General features: G+C 36.3%; 1 protein-coding gene and 1 long non-coding RNA gene across 2 annotated transcripts in view; both read left to right on the forward strand.

Annotated features, from left to right (window-relative positions):
- Nucleotides 1-22,350, forward strand: part of LOC149818459 (uncharacterized) — a 395,444-nt gene that overhangs the window by 90,561 nt on the left and 282,533 nt on the right. The gene's annotated exons all lie outside the window — the stretch shown is intronic.
- On the forward strand, nucleotides 15,544-15,940 carry LOC149818462 (uncharacterized). The gene is made up of 3 exons (XR_016427357.1): nucleotides 15,544-15,631; nucleotides 15,724-15,772; nucleotides 15,880-15,940. It is a non-coding gene; the product is annotated as an uncharacterized LOC149818462 (long non-coding RNA).

Genomic DNA, 22,350 nt, shown 5'->3' on the forward strand with positions numbered 1-22,350 from the left:
CTAGCATTAAATCTCTTTACTATATTAGAGGTTAAGCACTTGTACATTCTAGTTGAAAAGTATATGTTAGCCTAATGTTTTTCTTTTATGACCTTAGTTGCATACTTGTATGCATCTTCCCTTTGCTCCTGAATCTTTTTAAGAAAATAATTATACTTTTGTCTCGTGAGTGCTTTGGTTGTGCTTTACCAAAGTTGACCTAGTGATATTCCAAATTTATGTTAAAAGTTTTTCGTAGTGTTTTGTGTAAAATTCAATCTGACAATTTAACCATGTATGGGAGAACATATTGTGTAGCTTTGTGTGCTTATTTGAGATAGCTGTTAATTGTACTTTAACTTTGGGTATGTCATTGTATTAGTGTCTCAATTGTGCATTCACATGCATAAAAAAACTACACCCATGATTCATTCGACTCGTTATCTATAATAGTAAATGCAACCGAAAATATTTGATCACAAGGATCAATACCATGGGCTGACAACAATATTTATGTATTTTTCTTTTAGGAATGTGTCATCTACCATAAGAAGTGGAGGGCTTTCTTTAAAAAACTGATCAATGCATGCACGAAAAGATACGAACATGTACATAAATCTATGTCATCTATCAGTTTCAATGCACATTGTTGATCATCGGTTAGTCGTCATCAAATAATGACAATAGGCAAAAAGCATCTTGAAAAACTCTTCGAATAAACCATATAGGATCACCTTAGTCATTTCTCATTAATGTCATGCTTGTTTGTACGTAACCTTCATACTTTCCTTGCGACTAATGTCATTTAAGATTTCTTTTAGAGTTAACTTTGGGTTATCGTGTAAGTGTTCAAGAATAACACTTGAAATCCACTTGAAAGATATTTTTTTCACTACTACGTTGTCCAATGATCCACCACATGTATGCTCACTTTGATACTTCTTCACTTGAAAGAATTATGTTTTCTGCACCTTTGTTCAATGGATCCTCCAAGTGGAATGAACCATAGTCCGCAAGTTATTTCTCATGCATACTACAGTTACTCTGTTATTGCAGTTTTTCATAAATTTTATTTTATAGTTATTTCTTATCACATGATCTTTAAAAAATTATGATAGTGCTAAAGATTATTAAACCTTTTGTCGATAACAACTTCTCAATCTTTTGACTATATTGATAGCCATTGAAATCGTTCTATATCATTAAGTCTTTTGTTACACAGTTGCTCAAACAACTAAATTGACTTAACATCAATGATTGCCAATTGCTCTTTATTGAAATAATATTCATTGAGCAATAATGTAAAGTTTATAAATTTCTCAAAAATTTTAAATAAATAAAAGATTTTTTTTTTGTGAATTATTTTGGTATTTAACTTTGATTAAATATCATTTTTTAGCAAATTACTTAGCTAATATTGATTGATTAATTAGCAGTTATTTATGGATAATATTTTGGCATTTATTGAAGTTATTTGATATTTAATTGGGCAGTTATGAGGTTTTGTATGAAGTATTTGGATCTCGACCTCAATATAGATCTAAGAGGATCAACCAACTCAAACGCAAGTTTGAACTATTTGAATGAACATATAAGATCCACTCGATCTCAAGTTATTTAGGATTGAATCTCCAAATGATTTCAGTCAACCGAAATAGATTTGGGTAGGGTTTTGATTTATATCGGGGTTTAAATCAGGCATAGAAGAAATTTAGATCCATTTGAGACGCAATTGGATCTTTCTTTAAAGTAGAAAGTGTCTTGGATTTATTTAGAGACCCAAATGAATTCTACTAAGTAAAATAAGATTTGGATATATTTAGATGACCCAAATGGATCTCACTAAGAAAAGGACTTTTGGATCCACTTGGAGACCCAATTCGATCTCATCAAGTAAATAAAATTTTAGATCCATTTGTGACTCAAATGGATCCTATTAAAGTATAATAAATTTGTTTGGATCCACCTAAGACCCAAATGAATCTCATTTAAATAAATAGGATTTAAGTCCACTTATGACCCAAATGAATTTAATTATATATATATATATATATATATATATATATATATATATATATATATATATATATATATATATATATATATATATATTAGTAGGTTGGATTTGGATTTAATGAGATCCAAATAGGTCTCACCAAAATCCAAATCCAAGCCCACTTGTTTTCCTACTTAAAACTAAAAAGAAATTCAAAACCAAATTCTAATTTCAAGTTTTTCTTTCCACGCTCGCCTTTGAAAATGTTTTTTCCCCCTACTTTTTTTCAAATCAAAAAGGTTTTCCCCCTTTCTAATTGGATTTTTTCCTTTTTTTCTTCCTATAAATACTCTACTCATGCCCCCTCTGCCCATTACATTCTCTCTCACCTGTATCATAAACTTCACTCATGCTCCCCTTCACCCTTCACTCTCCCCTCTCTCATGTAAACCCTGCACCACCACCACCAGTCCACCACCACCACCACCACTGCCCATCTCTCTCCTGATTTTTGTCTTGCACCGTACCATTGCCACCCGATTCTCTCCTTCCCACAAACTGGGCAGCCACCGATGGCACCCACCAGTGCCACCTTCACTGACTCCTGGTGACTGCTCTCAGCCGCTCCTGCTGAACAACCTCCTCTCTTTGTTGAACCACCCTGTTTTGCCTCACATAAAATAACAATTGAATAACATGCTTTTCATCATAGATACTATGCAACATCTTTGATATGCATTTTATCATTCATCATAAGCATTTACACAGGCTTAAAACTACGTAATAATTTCAGAAACATGCATATTCAAAAAACATGAGCCATATACATATATTTATTCATAAAATATTGAAATACACTCGTATTTAACTATTCATAAAATCCAAAAAACATATGTTAGAATATGTTTGTAAAACCTGAACATATACGTGTCTTTTATTGAAAACATGTTCAAAATACTCACATATGGAAAATTTTGATACTTTTTTAACATATGCACGTTCTTGTTTATGAAAAACAAATATTACTTAAATATATATTTTCTCGAAAGGCATGCAACACAAACAATTTTTTAATATATATATATAAACTATGTAATTATGAAAACCCCAAGCATTTAAAAAAACCTAAAATTACACATATATGTTAAAGTTATTATAAACCTACCTTGTAATGCATGTGGTCTCACGAGAAATAAAGAAATTTCAAAAAGGCCCTCGAGAATTCTCCTCGATTAGCATGACATTGATCATATTTTATTGACGATCCAACTATGAGCGAGGACACGTATGATAACCTCGGTTTCTAGTCCGATGATGGTATTGAAGAACAAGGTTGTGGTGAAGGTGACGACCACAAGCGGTAGGGTCAAGGTTGGCGAAATGACCTCGCTGAAGGAGGTGATGACTTTTGGTGACATCGAGGTCAAACTCGTGCTCAACTCAGCTTGGCTAGGTTGAGTGCGGGTCAGCTGGACCAACCCAAGTTCAGTTCCCCAAACGTGAAAGTGGGCACCGACAGACTCTGTTGAGCTCCGGTTGGTGTGTTGGTGGTGGCACCGGCTGGTGCTGCCGAAGGTCTGTGCACAACAGACATTGGTTCAACAGAAAACAACAAAGCTGTTGTTCGGGTGGCAGGACAACAATGGCTGCGGCTGGCATTGACAGAAACCGGTGAAGATTTTGGATGTCAGTTGGAAGGTGTAGTCGGGTGGTTCGGTTGGCTGGGACTGGCGAACCAACAAAGGTGGTCGTGGATGATGGTGGAGGCAACAAGAGGCTGGTGGTGGTGTCGATGGTGACAATAGTGGAGGTGTGATGGCAGTGGGAGTGGTGGTGGTAGACTCAAGCTCAGATGAGTGACACATGACCTTGTACACGATCAACTTGATTGATATGTATTAAGTGCCTCAAATATGTAATTAAAAACCTTATGATGAGTTAAATGAAATCATACGTATTTATGCTCTTTGGAGGCTATTGAATCTATAATAAACTAATTTATCGTTTAAGCATGTATGTCAAGAGAATTAATAATGAAATGTGTGTGTGATAATTCTCGTGTGGGCTTGCAATGAGAAGGTAAGCAGCACTTCTGGCTTCATGAGATATTGTTAAGCACGAAGGGTTGCTTCCTCAGCCACAAATATAGGAGATAGTTGCCACCGATGTCGCAGAGTGGTAGTAAGATTATTTTAGCTTAAAGTAAATTTTGATATATCAGATTGAGGGTGGTGGGAGCTCTCTTTTGACACTGTCGTCCCACCTTTAGTACAAAAAAAGATTATCAAGACCAGAGTAATAAGCCATAGATTGATTGAATGTATTATTTGGGCCGAGCTTTTGATTCAGATATTGTCTGTGTAGTACCCATAGATTATTGTGAAAGAGAAACAAAAGTGTATTGTGCATATAGTAAAGTATAACATGCATCATCTAAGAAATAAAATATAAATGGAAGAGTTGTAAGTTATTCATGCCTACTGTGAACACTTCGCTTGTATTGGTAAGTCATGCATGAATTGAATGATCATACATAAGTATAATTATTGCATATAATATTGAATTATTATGTCACAGTTATTTGTTTCGTACAGATAATTGCTTATTTACATGAGAATTGTAATTTGATGTATGTCTATTTCTATGCAAATATGTTTTGTTATTGTATTCTTACTGGGGGATTGTGGATATTGACTCTACAAAATTACAAGTACTGAATAGTCTACTGGAGCGGTAGCAGAAAGTTGTGGTGATGTTGAGAATCAGTCATTTTCCTTTCTCGAGAACTGACTATTGAGTACTTGTTACTACTGTTTTTTTGTAAAGACATTATGATTTATTTTGGAATGAAAATACTCTGATTTCTAAAACTGAATCATTTTAGAAATGTTATCTGCGTTAAGGATTTAGTCTTATTATTGTTATCAATCGAATTTATAACTCGCCCGAGGTTTTCAATCGGAGTAAAAAAATTGTGTTTTTTTTTCAAGTTTTAAATCTTGGGGCATTGCAGAGAACTTAGTAAAACCTAAACATTAGCATAAAAACATAAAACAATTATACTTCTTAATAAATGCTCATATAGTTAATACAACATACCAAGGTTTGAGCTTCCCATGTATGTTTAATGCATCATTTTTTGCAACAATTATTTATCTCAAGCCATAAGTGTCTTGGTCATCTCCTATTGTTTCTGAGTTTGGCTCAATAGATATGGTATAGTCATGATTAGAGTTGTTGCTACTATATATGTCATTATCATTTTCTACCATCTACGCCATCGTTAATTGATTGTTCGATCGTATAAATTAATAAAAATTTATTATCTCATCCTTTGATTCCACGCATGCAACAATCTTGCATTTTCAACTTTTAAAATTAACCATGAAAATATCGCATCCATCGTCACACTTACATCTAAAATATAAATTTCAATGTGTACTGACCTTTGTCTTTAGCTATAGAAGGTTGAATGTCATTCACATTGTTGCGATGATAATCACTAGCACTGAGCTGCAACGCTGAATATTTTGTCTAATCATATACATTAATTGTTCATAAAAGTTTTGCATTGTTTGCACATCGAATATCTATATTCTTAATCGGTTCAGGCAATTGCATGCCCTCCACGTGTATAACATTACTATCATTAATTGTTTGGAAGACTTGCATGTTTAGGACATCAACATCATTCACTGTTTGAAACAATTTGATGTTTGAAAATGAATCTATGAGATGAATGCACATTCTCCACAGGTTTTTTATCATTGCATTTATCAACATCTTCTTCTACATCTCTTCTAAGTGCTTCTTAAGTATACTGGAGGCTAACTAACTCTTCACTATATTCGATTTTAAGAGACAACATAGCCATGAGTTCTTTAAAGCTAATATTTTTTAGACTACTAAAGCTCTCTAGCTACGATCATCAATGAGACGCTAGTGTAGTTGAACAAATATTGAGGTCATCATTAACTATATCGGCAAAAAACTAATACGTATTACACCAACAGAGTCAACCTTAGCCTCATTACACCAATACAAAAACACTTAAAATTAAATAAAGAATAAGCAAAAACACATAAATCCTCTACAACATATATATATATATATATATATATATATATATATCAAAAAAAGCCTAAATGGTAAATCACGCAAAAACTATTTAATAAAACACAAGAAAAGTACACACAAGAAAAGCTAAAAAGGAGAAAGGAGGTTTGTATGGTTTTCCATGACTTTGGTATAAAATATGTGATTTTTGGTATTTATGATTTTACGATTAATAGAGAAGAATGCATAAATAACATAATTTTGCACACTTGAGAATCACAAAAAAATATATGTGAATATACATTTAAATGAGTTTTTGCCTTAGTCGGCGGGCGAAACAATATAGCATGCAAACTTCGTTTGCCTATTTGCGATTTTGAAGAGCGGGCGGATTTCAACAATTTTAGGGCATTTAGAAAAACACATCATTTTTGTGGTACAATACAATCATTTTTTGAAACTATTTTCGATATTTGGATAGTAAAAACATAATTTTTACTTAAATAACATAAAAATAATAAAATAAGGTCAGTTTGTGTCAGTGTCTATGTCAATCTGCTTGAGTATACCCACTCATGTCACCAGGGACTAGGGTTTCAATGAGTCAGGTACCTGTCCCATCAGGGTATACCCAAACCCGCCCATATAATAAATTGTTACGTTAGAGTTGTGATGGTTCACAAAAATGAAATCCCAAGCCCAGTCTCGCATAATTTCTGAAATATATTTGTACTAAAAAAGTATATATATAATTCTCTCATATGGGTTAGAGAGAATAGCAGAATAACAATATTAAAGGACCAATAGAATAGGTGAGAGACCAACCTATTCATAAAGGTAATTTCTTTACATGCCTAAGCACTGAATGTGAATTGTAGTGTAGTACAAGGAAATATGACATTTCATAAAGGGGTGTTCATATCCTTGTCTCATACGATTCATCCTTGTGATAAAGGGTGGCATGTGAACCCACATGAAGAATTAAATCGAGATAACGGTATACACCTCGATTTAGTACACTTTTGGTGTCAATGGGTCAAGTGGGAGAATGTTGGACATTTTGGGTTACGGGTCCAACCTACAGTCTGACCCGGTTTGACACTCCTTTAGTGGGTCACGTAAGTGGCTGATTAATGGAGATAGTGGGTGGGAGTTACGTGAATGTGGAGAGACCACATTCACGTAACTGCCCAATTCCTCCATTATATATGGGGTTAGAGGTTACGAAATTGATGAGAGTTCGTAACATATCCCCTGCCCAAATACAGTTCTGCATTCAGGTTAGCAGAACAGGGTCCTGCTCACCGTCGACATTAGGCCTGGGCTTATTGTGGGCGTCGACCGGCTGAGGAGAACGCCGAACTACCTACACGGACGATGGCGAATCCAGGTACGCTCCCTGTCTATTGTTTTTACAGGGTTTCGCCCAACACAAAACATGTTTTATCAATGGTGTGAATAATCAGATTGTCTTGGAGTTTAAGAATTCAATGGTTTACAATGCGTTAAAATTTCACTATTAAGAAAACTACCCTATCCAAAGTGCATTTTCTAATAAATCGGCCATGCCTAATGCATTCATGTGGTCATAAGAATAAAATTAAGAATACAAAAATCGAAGTACAACCATCATAAGAATAAAACTAAGAAAACAAAAATCAAAGTACAACCATCATAAGAATAAAAAAGAGAAAAATATATCAATATAGCTGGCAACCGATATAATGTATTAATACAATTCCAAGACTTCTGGATTTGGAATCGGGTTGAGTTTAGACCATTATTCTTTTTCGTTGAAGCTTTGTTTGGATCCAATCTATTTCCCCTTGTTTACATGAAAAACTTTTATTACCAACCTTCTTTTGAAGTATTGCCACACAAAAATTGATTCTAGACCCAACACAGATATACCAATCTAGATGTTTAAAATTTTACTTTCAGATTCTAACCTACTATGAACTTGGACCCACCCAGTGTGCTAGTCTGGGTCGTGGGTATCGACTCTCATGTCCAGATCCATAACCCATCGAGGCTTCTTGGTTGAGGGTTAGGGATGTCAATGGTTTTGACTTGGGTCAGATATCCAACTGAAACCCAACCCACTCAGCTGGGTTTAGATGAAAAAAGTCACATCCAATTGACAATCAGATTTGGATTCAGTATAGCATTTTCACCCGGATCTGAATCCAAACCAATAACTTGTAAAAGACATATCCGATCACCTTTTAAGCTAATAAGATCCACATTCAATAGAATGGATCGGGTCAGTTCAGGTTGGGTCGAGGTATTATTGAATCTTACCTGATTAGATTCAGATCCAGATTTGGATGGGAGAAAATAATATCAAATTCAAATCCAGTTCACTAATTGGATATGTTTCTATATAGAAAAATGTCCATACTGTACAACAAAACATGACGTGTTTCCAAAAAAAAACTAAATTTTTTGAAAATCTGCCCATGTCAAAAATCACAACTTTTCGGTTGTAAAAGGACTTTTTCACCCTTCACACGTGAATTTCCTTTGATATGTGAACTTCCCTCTCAAATATCCAAATATGTGAATTTTCTCTTACATATTTGCGAATGTCCTTATGCTTTCACATTTGTGAATGTTCTGACCTTCACATGTGAATGTCCAAATGTCTTCCTGCTTGTGCTCTTATGTGATTTATAGTAAAAAGAGTTTGTTGAAAAAAACTGACACTCCAAAAGCACGATGGGCATTTGGCAACACTTCAAAAGTATCACTAAAGCCTTTAGCAAAGCTTTTGCCTTTAGTGCCGCTTCAAAAGTACATATTTGGGAGAAAATCGTAAAATAAAAGAACGCCGTTTGCATATTTTGGGATAAATTTTGCATATTTGGGAGGACATTTGCATAAAATTTGCTATCTCCCTGGTTATAATTTTGAACAGGGTGCCTAAGAGTGAAATTGGTCTGAACTTTTTAATCTCAATCTCCTAGGTTATTTAGGAAAGAGGACCAAGAGGGATTCACCCCCATCTCCCTGGCAAACATGAGTTTCTATAAAGATCGTTAAACACTGCCATAAAGTCTCTCTGGCATGCTGGCCAAGCCACCTTAAAAAATTCAACAAGGAATCCGTCCACCTACGGGGCCTTGTTGTTGAGGAGTTTTCATTTTGTTTGCTTGACTTCATCTACCAATAAACCCCTGTTCACGAAGTCTTGCACCCTCGAATCAAAACAACCCATGGGGGTCTCACTTATGTCAAGAGAGTCCTCACCCATATTGGAGGTAAAAAAAAGTCACTAACGTATTTTGTTGCCTCCCTTTAGATTTCATCATTCTCATAAAGATGCCCTCCAATTGACAAGGCCAAGTGAAGTTATTTCTTCTAGAGGAAGCGAAAGAACTTAGTGTTTTTATCGCCACAACACATCTAATGTACTTTGGATCTTTGCTTCCATTTAATCTCCTGCCTTGCTCTTCATTCTGATATATCATCGATCAATAGCTTTTTCCTGTCATTTAATCCCTCCACCTCATGTGCATCACCCCGCCATGCTGCCATCTCCCTCTGTATTAAACACAGTTCCTCTATCTGCTTGAATCTCACAACCCCTTCTCCTTTGGATCACTCAATTAATCGAGTTCTTATGTGGTTTATTTTTTTGTGAATATAAGAACAGCCTAAGCGGCTACCTGCGGGTGGGCTCACCATCCTTCTATGCTTTCAACCAGCTTTGGGTCCCTCAACTACCATAGTTCAAACTTGAACCTTTGATTGCTCATACATCTTACCTCCCATTCGAGCATTATTGACGTGTGATCCGAAATGGATATAGGCGCCGCCCCATGGTGGCTCGTCCATCACGGAGTCGCTCCCACCACCCCTACTCACAATGAACCTTTCAAATTTCTGCATGCAAGGGTCTCTTCTCCTGACTGACTAGGTATAAAGTCACCTGAGATCTGTAAATCCACCATATCCAACTCAACAAAATCAACAAACTGACGCATACTGCTAGTATATCTTTGTTCTCGGTTGGATTCATAGGTACGTAGAAAATTAAATTTTTTAGTTATGCACCAATTTGCCAAAACTCTTTTACCCTAACAAGTTAAGCTCATCCTGAAAAGCTCTTTTTAAAGCAAATATAGTTGGAGCATATACTAATGTGAGCATTAAAAAAATGCTTGAATTTAGCTGTTCAAAATACACCATGATCGAAAATAGGCCTTTGTTCATAACCATACCACTAATACCTTCCCTTCAAACCACCAAAATATCCCCTGATATGCCAATCGAGGAAATAAAATCAAAAGAACAACCTCGCCAAATTTGTGCAAGGAAACTGACTTCAAACATTTCCATCTTTGTTTCCTAAATACAAACAATGTCCACCTACTACCATGAGTAATGCAATAACGGCCCCCAAACCATATCTACCTTCCATTTTAAAAAAGAATGCCTCCCGTTCCCACACCCTCATGATTTCCCCCCTTCCATTTTAAAAAAATACTTCTTCCATTCTCCAATTGTTTTGCACCTGGCCTTTAATGCATGAGCACAGCGAACGAGGAATCACCTCCCCCTGCCACTGCTGGAGAGGAACCAACTCGACGATCGGTGAGCTTTCTTGGCCAGACGAACTGGCACCAACAACGGCTTCCTTTCGATGCCAAACCAACCACTGATTCTTGAAGCGGGGCTGCCATTGTTCAGCGATGGCCTTGACAGCCTTGCAGACCCGCTGGTCCCTACTGCCCCCATGACAACAATCTTGCTGGGGGCTGATGAAGTTGTGGATCCAGAATCAGATCCAAGTCCAACAAAAAAGAAGAAAAAGTGATGAGATTGAGATCCAGGATTCAATTGGATCCGTAGTTAGTATTTAAGATTTGAATTTCTGTTTTGGGTTTGCTTTCAAATCTTATCCAAAATTCATGGTAGAGTTGGGGTTTTAGTTTTTTATAAATACTTGTTATGAGAGAGGGATCAAGGGGAGTTAGAATGATTAAAAATGGCTATTTTCTTGAATTTTATGTAATTTTTAGTTTTCTTTGCTTTTTTCAATTTCAGTGCATATAAATAGTGTAACCTAGTTTTATGGTAAAATCAAGCACTCTTGATTTACATCAGTTGGTATCTTGTGACAATGTCATGAGGTGTTCAAGAAAAGAAAATGACAGAAATCATGGTTGAAGCAAAGGATAAAGTAACAGATTGGACGACGAAACTAATATCCTTGAAAGCGACTATGGTGGAGATCAGCAAAAGTCTTGCCATGCTGGGATGAACAATTCAATCAAATTAGGAGAAAAACACTATGTTTGAGGCGTCCATGCGATGATTATACGTGATTCGTGGGAAGACACCCATGAAACAAAGGTTTTGACCCTTGGTAACATCCCACTAATGAGCAGCGAAAACGCTCGAGAGACTGCCAAATCTTCCTCTTTGGTACAAAACGATGACAGAGGAGGGCCTCATCCCTCTCCTTCTTTTCTGGCTCCTCCCTTCACGGCGACTCCACACCCTCCCTTTTTGGCCACCTTTATCACCGCTTGGAGGACCAGCCCCGACACACTCAGCTCTTCCTTGTCGGTGGATGAGAACTGACAAGTACCCGTCGCCCTGGCTGATGGGCTCGACGGTGGGTTGCAACTCACCGTTCGACCCTCCATGGACTCAGCAGCCATCGTGCTGGGGCACCCCATTGTCAAATTGCCATTGTTCGGTGGGTTGCCGCCGGATAGGGTAGGCTGACAGGGGGCAACCACCGACAGACGGCCCTGGGCCACCGCCCCCCAAGCGGCGCCCGACTGCTCATAGGAACCCCTCACACGGGTTCCTGATGTGAATAGGGTTTCGTGGGAGGGTACCCAGTTCATCCTAGGAATCGGTTCTCATAACCGGGTCACGGCAATAACGGATTTCAACACCCAGGACTTGGTTTCGGGTATTTGGGCCTCAGATCATAGCCAGTTTTCATCGGGTTTGACCCCAGACGCCCTACTTTCGGGTAGTGTAAGTCCAGTCCAAGGTATTATACCTCCAGATTAGACCCAAAACCTTGATTTTAGTCTAAATAATTAGATGCAAGCCAAAACTAGACCTAATTGGTCTCGGATGGAGCTCTAGTTCCAATTCAGACCAGCAGACCCAATATAATTTTGGATATGGATCAGGTCTTAACTAGGCCTTTTACCCTCAAAGCTCAATCCAATATCTGACATATACCAATGCAATTCGACGATCCAATATCCTCTTTCGATTGTGATCCGGTTCCAAGCTCGATATCATTGCCACCCAAACTTAAATCCGACCCATGAACCGAACCTCACCCAAACCCAAAATCAACCTCTTTGAACACCAAACCTACCCACAACCACACATGTATCCTAATTATCCCCCACCTAGGCCTACACAATTAGGGATGGCAGTGGAACGGAGAAAAATGGGATTCGACTGAACCTGCCCCGTTTGGACTGGAGATGGACATAAAACGAGGAATGAACCGGGGATGAAGGTGAAAATCAAAACTTGTATAGAGATGAAGGCTGGATGGACTTACTCTTGCCCCCGCCCCATCACCGATCCCCATTAATGAAATTATTAATATATCTTTATATATTATAAAATCTTCATATATATACATATGTTCCTAATCTTAAACATTTCCTCTCCTTGTTTTCTTCTTAATGCTCTTAAAATAGGAATAAAGTTATTTTGAGATGGGGATGGGGACAGCATCAGGAATGGGTCTAAACCAGTGTTGTGAGAGGCGTACGCCTCAGAGGCGAGGCGCACGCCTCAGAGGCGAGGCGCATGCTCAAGGTACTGAGGCGTTGTTGTGATGCGCTTAAAGCTAATATAAAAAAAAAACTGACTGGGCATTAAACAAAGGTCGTTCTGATGCAGTCGAATACGCATTAAATTCAATCGGCATTATCATTTAACAATGTACGCTTGGAAATAAATTTGGGAGAAAAGTTATCACAAATTCAGTCATTCTTATGTTGTGAGAGGCGTACGCGGCGAAGCGCAGGCTCAACGCCTCGCTTCGCCTCATCGCATTTAACAACCTTGGTCTAAACACTTCCACTCCTTATTTTCTTCTTAATCCTCTTAAAAGTATATGCGAAAGTCGTACTGGATTTGTAGATATACATAAGAAATATTTACTTAAAGAAAGTTCACACATTTTTTGTGACATTCTCGCACATGATTTGCAATGTACTATATTTACAAAAGGACAAAAATATTATTAAAAAAACTGGGAAAAAGATTTTGGATGTGAGGGGATTTAAGCAAATTAGGGGACATTTTGAAAAATGTGCATTTTTACAAGGACAATACAATTATTTTACGAAGAATATGTATCCTTCTCTTTGTATATATATATATATATATATATAGGTAGGTGCTTTTTTTTTCAGTTGATTTACAAGGAATCCCCCACCTAGATCATGGCTGCTTTTTCTGTTTGTTGTGAATAGCATCCAATTAGCCTCATTTTATATACATTTGAAAATTGTCTTAAGCTCCTCTTTGAAAGGAGACAAACTAAAACTTTTATAACATTTATTCTTTTGCTTCTGTTGTATGTGGCTTCTTGTTCATTTTTGTCGTGTAGCGGTTGTATTCTTGTGTTTTCTCTGTGCTATTGTGTAACTTGGGTATATTAATTTATTACCTTCTGTTTATATTTTCAAAATAAAATCTGTCATTAAATGGTAAATGGCATATATTGATAATCTGTGTTCTCCCACACTTTTATTGAAAAAATCTTGGCAAAATGAATAATTTTTAAAAAATTTATAAACTGAAGTTAAAAATATGTAAAAAAATTACTCAAATGCCAAAAGCAATAAATATGTCTCATCCATTGTTTTAAAAATGTAAAAGAAATGAAATATGGGAGAGTCCAGAGGCCGAAATAAATACTTTCTTGCTTAGGATTAAGTTACATTCAGTATTTATTGCCATTAATTAGTTAGGAGAAAAAGATTGAGAGAGATGTGAATGATAAAATAGGATTATCAGCCAAAGTTTTTTAAAATCATTTATGAAACATAAATTATGATATTTTAATTTTAAATTATCACAACATTTTGAAAAATATCGTGATATTTTAAATGTTAGAACTGATGAAAAGATATCATAATATTTTTTTAAAATATCATGATATTTGTGACTGTGCTTATACCTTCTTCCATTGCCTTAGTTTTCTTTTTCTGCAAAATTCAGTTTTATGTTTTTATGAAAAACAGCTGCATTACTTGAGTTTTATCCTTACATACTTGTAATCACCATTGATAGTTGCTAACTTTTGTTTAGTTGCAAACTATGTTGTCAAAAGTGATACGTGGTTACCTAGTCAACTGGTACTGCCTACCCTACTTGTGTTCGCCTAATCCTCCCAGAGCCAATCTCTAGTTAGACAGCACAGAGTAGGATGACATTGTTTTTTATTTTTGAGGTCTTAAATTAATCCTATGCACTTAATTCCTATATGTTGTTTCTTGTGCTTATTTTCTTTATTACTTGAGAAAAATGATTGCTTGGGCCTTGTTAGGGACTGTTGAAATCGGATTGATGTCAACATATATTCTTGTTAAAACCCACACACATACATGTGCACACATGCATACACAAAAATTTGCGAGTCTCTATTACAGCTCAATGTTTCCAGAAGAGATGTTCTTGTAAGAGTAAATATTTAGTGCTATGATGCTATTATGCATTTTAGAGCATACTAGGATCAGCATAGAGAATCTAGTACAAGACTAATGTGTGTTGCCAATTTGCCCTTATCTTCCCTTTTTAAAAAATTTCACAAGGTCTATTATATTCAATGATAAAATGATTGTGGGGGTGCGCTTCTTAGGAGCCTTAGGAGGTCATTGTTAACATAATTCCTGCTTGCATGAGTAATTCAAACCATTTTCTTCTTCCTAGGTGTTGATTAAATGACATAATCGATGCCGATATTCTTTTTAGAATAATTTCTAGTGTATCAGTTGAAATTTTGTGTTGATTCTAGTGGAGTGGGTATTATTCTTGATCGTAAAGATACCGATGCTCGACTTTGGAGAGCATCACACAATTTCACTTTCGCCCACTGATTAATTGTCAAGCATTTCACAATTTACTAAGTTCTTTCCTCATTCATGTATGTTATTCAGGAGCTTCATTGTTTCCATTGGTTAATTGTTAAATGCAATTGAGTTTTCCAAATAGTCTGAGTCATATATTGCAAGTTTATATGACATGATTATTCAGGAGGTAGTGATGATTTTTCAGTTTCCAGAAAGTAGCGAAATTTTTTTACTGAGATTCTAGCTAGATTATGGGCGTAATATCTTTCAATGTATTATGGAATTATCTGTGCGCATACATTTGTTCCATTTTGTATAGTTGTCTTAAGGTGAGGCAATTAATTAACGATTTAACTTGAAATGCAAGTGTTTACGTTCATATATAGTTATGCTCATCATTGTTGTCAGATATCCTGAAGGTATTGTAAATCAGGCACTCGACGACATTTTTGCAGATACTTTTGGTAATGATGTTGACAATGATTCAGTTATAGATTCAGATTCGGAAAGTGATGGTCTTCTTTCTGAGGTAATGTCATGCTCTTCTAAAAATCCGGCCTCATCTTTTTCTAATTCCTTATTTATTTATGAAAGAGTTCTGAATTATGATATTGGTTTCAGGATTTGAATGGTTCTTATCTTGTTAAAGATGGAAGTGATGATAATTCAGGTTGGAACATAATTACAACAGTGAAATTTGGTGTTTGAAATATCCTAAATTTTTGTTTTAGTAAAATCGCAAGAGGATATTTTTCAATATAATTGCTGTTGTTGTAGATGAAAGCTACCATACTGCTCTATCTGAGCAGAACAAGACAATTCAGGTGGAACTCGTGAAGTAGAAAAGTAAGTTAGATCGGCTGAAGAAAAAGGTAAGAACGACCTTGTACTTAATTAAGACCTTGAAATGACTATAGATATGAAGCTCAACATGATGGTATGTCTAACTAATATAAACATGTAGGGTTTGTTTTAAAAAATTTCTCTCCTATTTTGAAGACAAAAAAATTGATGGCTCACATTCATCATTGTAATGCACTTAGTTTTACCCAAAATGAACTAATGCTAGGGATGTCAATCGATCACGTTTGAGTCAGGTATCTGAAAAGTACAAATCTGATTAGTTGAATCGGTATAGCAAATGAATCTGATTAATAATCAGATTCGGATGCAGTTTTCAGATTTTCATTTGAATCTGGATCCAAGGGTAATCCAACCCAATTCCTTATAAAATATATCTGATTAGCTAACCGAGTACAGGTTCAATATTGCCTTTTCCATCCAACTCTAAATTTGATTAAGCTAGATCCGGATAGGTCAGATTCACCAAGACCTAGATCTCAACTGAATATTTCCAGTTTACTGCCCTGGCTAATGCTCAGAAAGATTTTCATGTTATGACCCTTGAAATGTTGTATTCTTAAGTATGAAGAGCATATTTAAAGCAATAGAAGTGCTTTTTGTTTTTTATTTTTGCTTTTGTGTTTGCTCATAAAAAGAAAACAAGTGCATCTTTTGTGATATAGACAACTCTTCATACTTCTTTCAGTACGACATTATTTCTGGATGCTTGAAATATTAATAAGGTTATGTTTGCTTCATTGTTTCACCAGGACCCAAATTTTGGTGAGTTTCTGGAAAAGTATAGTTTGGAGCTTCAAGCTGCAAGCAATGAAGAAAAAGTAAGACGTCCATCACTTTCCAGTTTCCACATGGCCATCATTGTACTGGCTTTCGACATTCTATTATCATTTTATCATTGGTAGGACTCCTATTGAAATTAAAAAATTCTGATGCCATAAATGGTTGTCTTCTTAGGTTGTATGTCATGTCGGTAGTCATGTTATCAAGCCTACTCTTCTTTGTTCTTTTTTCCTTCACCCTTTTTCTTTTGTTTTTTTTTCTGGTGTGTGTCTATTCCAGATTGGTGTGCTCAAATCAGGCCAGATTGGGTCCAACTAACCAATCCTGATTGATTCCATAGATTATCCATACCAGTGGGAATCAATTTTAGAGTCAAGTTGAGTCAGATTAGTATAAAGTGGCAAGTGTCTGGTTGGACCAATCCATTGATTAGATCACCCAATTTTAACGTTCTTCTCATCATTTTTTGATAACTTTACAGTGAATTTAGGTGGTTTTGTTCTTATTTGTCATAGACGCTAGGCGAAGCCTAGGCGGTGAGCCCCTAAAAAGCCTAGGCAGTCTAGGCAGTGCCCCAAATAAAAAAACAAAAAAAATATATACAAATATGTAAACAAACTACTAAAATTAATAACAAATATGTATACAACATAAAATCAATCAACAATAAGCAATAGACAAAACAAAATATGTCGTCAAACACTATAAGATAATTATATTAAATAACCTGCTCAATACATTGTCCAACACAAAACATTTAACAACACAATACATTTAACTAAACATAGAATTCTGAAACATATGTCTATATATAAATGTCATCTTCATTCTTCTGTATCAAACTTCATTTCAACGATTTCCTTCATTTATTGCATCTTTTAGTGGCTTGAGATGATGATGGCAAATCATCTTCATACAATTTCTGTCCCACAAATGTTGCAGGTACTTGTGCCTTTCTCTCATCATATTTTTTAAGACTAGTAAGAAGCTCAACACAAATATCAGAAGGAATGCTATGTTTACATAATTTCACAGTGGAGTTAATATGTCCCACAACATGATATTTAAATCTATACAATCCTTCATGCATTATAAAATCACAAAAATTACACTTCACCATTTCTTTGGCATCTCTAAGTCAATAGTGTACAATATTTCAATGCAGGTTTCTTTGAGAGGCATCCTCCAAGACCTCTACCCTCCATCAACTTACTAGAACATGAATTAATAAATCTAATCACTACAAAGATGTAAAATAATGTAACTGATAACCATGTTAAAAAATGAAACAAAAAACAATGGAATAAATAAACCATGCAACTGATAACCAATGCAAAAAATTAAAACATAACCAATTAATCACCAAATAAAAATATAAGCATACAGACATTTAACAAATCTACACACATAACATAATTAACTTTAACTGTATTTAAGTATAAAATAGTAAAAAAAACCCAATAAGTTTATAATAACAACTTAAATTTAATCCTTAGATGAACTTGAAAGTCTATCATCATCTTCATTGATATATTGCTCTTCTTCCTCAGTTTTATTTGCAGAGTTAGCTTATTCATCTTCTTCTTCCACCCTCACCACCTTCTTTCCTTTGTCAAACATTTTCTTTCTTAGGACATTAGTTACACGTATTTTTACCCCCACCCTATGCCTTAACGCTCTGGATGCCTTATCAACAAGATCTCATGTAAGTGATGTGTCATTTTCAAAGATTATCATTGACTTCTCTTAAGACAATGGGGTCGAGATCTCCTTTTTTTCATTCTCTCCTCATACCTTCGTTTCAATTTATGATTATATTGCACAAAAAACAAACCATTCAACTTTTTGTGCAAAAGTCAGTTTCTTTTCTTTGTATGAATCTATAAAAATATATATAAAGTTAAAATATATACAAACTGACAAATATTATTTAGTAATTAGTAGTAAATAATATTTTACTGCTTCAAAAGTACTTCAATCACGTTCACAACTGAATGTAATGCATGCGAGACCTAAGACTTGAACAACAAAGGTCTGGAGCTGGAGACAACCAATGGCAAAAGAAATCCACCAATCTACTATAAAAAAATCAAATTACATATAATTAAAGTATATGTTGAAACTTGGTTTGAGAAAAGATAGAAAAGTACCTCCACGATTAGCCCTAATCACCCTTAAGTAGTGATTAGGGTTAATAAAGAAAATTACACTAGAGACCATTGAAAGTTAAAATATAAACAAGACCACCCAATAAACCCCTCACGATAATAACTCTCAACACTCCCCCTCAAGCTGAAGCATAGATATCAATCATGCTCAGCTTGTTACAACACTTTGAGAATTCTGTGATAGGAAGGGGTTTGGTAAAAACATCTGCTACTTGATCTTCTGAAGAAACATGAAAAGTTGATATATCTCCCACTTGAACCATATCCCGAATATAATGACAATCTATCTCAATATGCTTAGTCCTCTCATGAAACACATCATCTTAATAGGCAGAGAAACCTTTATGCTCAATCCGGTAAGCATAGATTTTATCCAAATCATTTCAGCAGCAGTTTTTGCCATGACCCTATATTCTGACTCAACACTTGATCTTGCTACTACAGCTTGTTTCTTGCTTCTCCATGAAACTAAGTTGCCACCAACAAAAACACAGAACCCTGTAGTAGACTTCCTATCATCAACCGACCCTGCATAATCAGCATTAGTATACGCAACCACATCAAGATTTGCCTCTTTTGTAAACAATAGACCTTTTCCTGGAGATGTCTTCAGGTATTTAAGAACCATCATAGCTGCCTCCCAATGAACTTTTCTTGGTTTATCCATGAATTGACTCAATTTGCCAACAACAAATGATATGTCAGGCCTAGTTACAGTAACATAGAGAAGTTTACCAATGAGAGTCCTATAGGACTTACTATCAACTGCCTCAGATTGCTCGTCATACAAGAACAGTTTAGGATTCATGGGAATAGTGGCTGGATTTGCACCAAGCATCCCTGTCTCCAGTAAAAGATCAAGCACATATTTACTCTGAGAAAGAACCATACCTTCTCTATTTCTTGCTACTTCGATTCCCAACAAGTACTTGAGAGGACCCAGATCCTTTGTAATAAAGTATTTCTGCAGATATGCCTTGGTGCTTGAAATCTCCTGCTCATTATCTCCAGTTAAAATTATATCAACATAAACAACCATAGTCACAAAACCCTTAGAGCTATTCTTTATGAACAAAGAATGATTTGATGGTGACCTCTGAAAACCAAATTTAGACATCACCTCAAACAATTTATGAAACCATGCACGCGGGCTTTGCTTTAGGCCATATATTGCCTTTTTTAGTTTGCACACTTTGCCACACTCTCCCTGTCGTTCGAAGCCAGGCGGTTGTTGCATGTAGACCGTCTCAGATAGATCCCCATACAGAAAAGCATTCTTCACATCAAGCCGAGTCATACTCCACCCATGATGAACAACCACAGAAGTAACTAAGCGTATAGTGCCCATTCTGGCTACGGGAGAGAAAGTCTCAAAGAAGTCCACCCCATATGTTTGGGTGTAGCCTTTGGCGACTAGACGAGCTTTGTCTCTCTCCAGAGTGCCATCAAAATGATATTTAATAGTGTACACCCACTTACAACCAACAATGTCTGCATCAGAAGGAAGATCGACAAGCTCCCAAGTCCCTTGAGAAATCAAGGCATCCATTTTTTCTTGCATTGCTTGTTTTCATTGAGGATCTAATAAAGCCTGTTGATGATTGATAGGACTGGAGATGGCAGATAAAGCAGATAGAAAGTTTTGCATGCTCTTTCCAATCTTGTCTGTGGACACAAACTTTGAAATTGGGTGCAGAGTACACTGACGCATGCCTTTCCTCAGGACTATGGGCAAATCATTTTTAATCTCAGGATCTGCTCTACGATCATCAGGATAAGCAATAGAATCATCAACATAATCAGGATCACTGACTGCAGGAGAAGAAGACAATGAAGGGCCACGAGAGGAGGCTTGACGACGAGTATACACCAGTGTAGGATTATGGAACCGAGTTGAAGAGGGATCAGAACATAATGAAGGCAATAAAGGAACTGACTCCAAAGGAATGGGAGGAATGGGTAAGGGAAATGATGTGGACATATCAGGATTCACATGAGACGCGCACGGCGAGAAGTAAGGAATGGTCTCAAAGAATGTGACATCCGCACTGATATACTCTTTACGAGCAATGGGGTCAAGACATTTGTACCCTTTTTGGTTTTTTGGATACCCAAGGAAGACACACTTAGTTGCCTATGCAGCTAGTTTGTCCCTAGTAGGTCTAAGTTTTTGCACAAAACAAACACAACTAAATACCTTAGGAGAAACTTTGAACAAAGAACAATCAGGATAAAGTTGTCTGATAGGAATTTGGTCATTAAGAGCAGTAGAAGGCATTCTGTTAATAAGGTAACAAGAAGTAAGAAGGGCATCTCCCCAAAAAGAAGCTGGCATGTTTGTTTGAATCATAAGGGTTCGAGTTACTTTCAAAAGGTGTCGGTGTTTTCTTTCAGCTACCCCATTTTGCTGGGACGTATGGGCACATGAAAATCGAGGGCAAATCCCATTATCCCGATAAAATTGTAATAGTTTGCTAGATTTGAATTCAAGAGCATTATCAATGCGAACAATTTTAACAATGAAACCAAATTGAGTATTTATTTCAAGAATAAAAGATTGGAGAATACACAAGACTCTGAGAAAGAAGCTGATCATATTCTGCATGACTGAGAGTAATCGTATTGGTTGAAGAAGTAGGCACAGGTTCAGTGATGGAAGAGACAACCAGAGTTGTTGCTTTGGGGAACGATAATGAGCTCTGAGGGCGACTTCTAGGGTTCTTATCCCAACAACGATCCTCAAGGTGCCCTTGCTTGCCACAATATGTACACTGAAGCCTGCTACGACCTCCACTACCTCTTCCACGACCTCTGCCTCTGGAAGAAATAGGTAAACCATGCCCTCCTCCACCTGTGACAACAAGAGCTGAAGTCTGAGAGTCTCCATGAGGCGGAGGAAGGGTAACAGCAAGACGACTTAACCGGTTGTAGGCATCAACTAGAGTAGGGATCTCTGAGCTAGTAAGCATTTGCACCTTGGCTACTGAGTAATCTGGAGATAATCCTGATAGAAAATGAGCCACCATAGTCTACTCCTGATGGGTTTTATGATTAGTGCAGCAGGGAGGACGAACAGAGTTGAGCCTTTTATAGGCTGATTTAACTGATGCATAATATTGGGAAAGATTTTGATCACCCTACTGCAACTGAAATATCTCTTGCTCAACTTACAAAATTCTACTGACATTTTTGTCTTGAGAGTATGTGTCACGTAATGAATCCCACATCTCCTTTGTAGTAGAATAGTAAATTAAGCCATCTGCAATATGTGGCTGAACACTGTTCATAATCCAAGACATAACAATGTCATTATCTTCCTGCCATGTGGCATATTTTCCAGTTTTCTCTGTTGGTTCCTTTTTTAACAAAATATGTTTTCGACGATGTCCTGACACAGACATCATAAAAGTCCTCGACCACCTTTTATAATTATTGT

This window comes from Nuphar pumila, chromosome 13 (assembly GCF_984573655.1).
Source record: "Nuphar pumila chromosome 13, dmNupPumi1.hap1.1, whole genome shotgun sequence".
Classification (NCBI taxonomy): domain Eukaryota; kingdom Viridiplantae; phylum Streptophyta; class Magnoliopsida; order Nymphaeales; family Nymphaeaceae; genus Nuphar; species Nuphar pumila.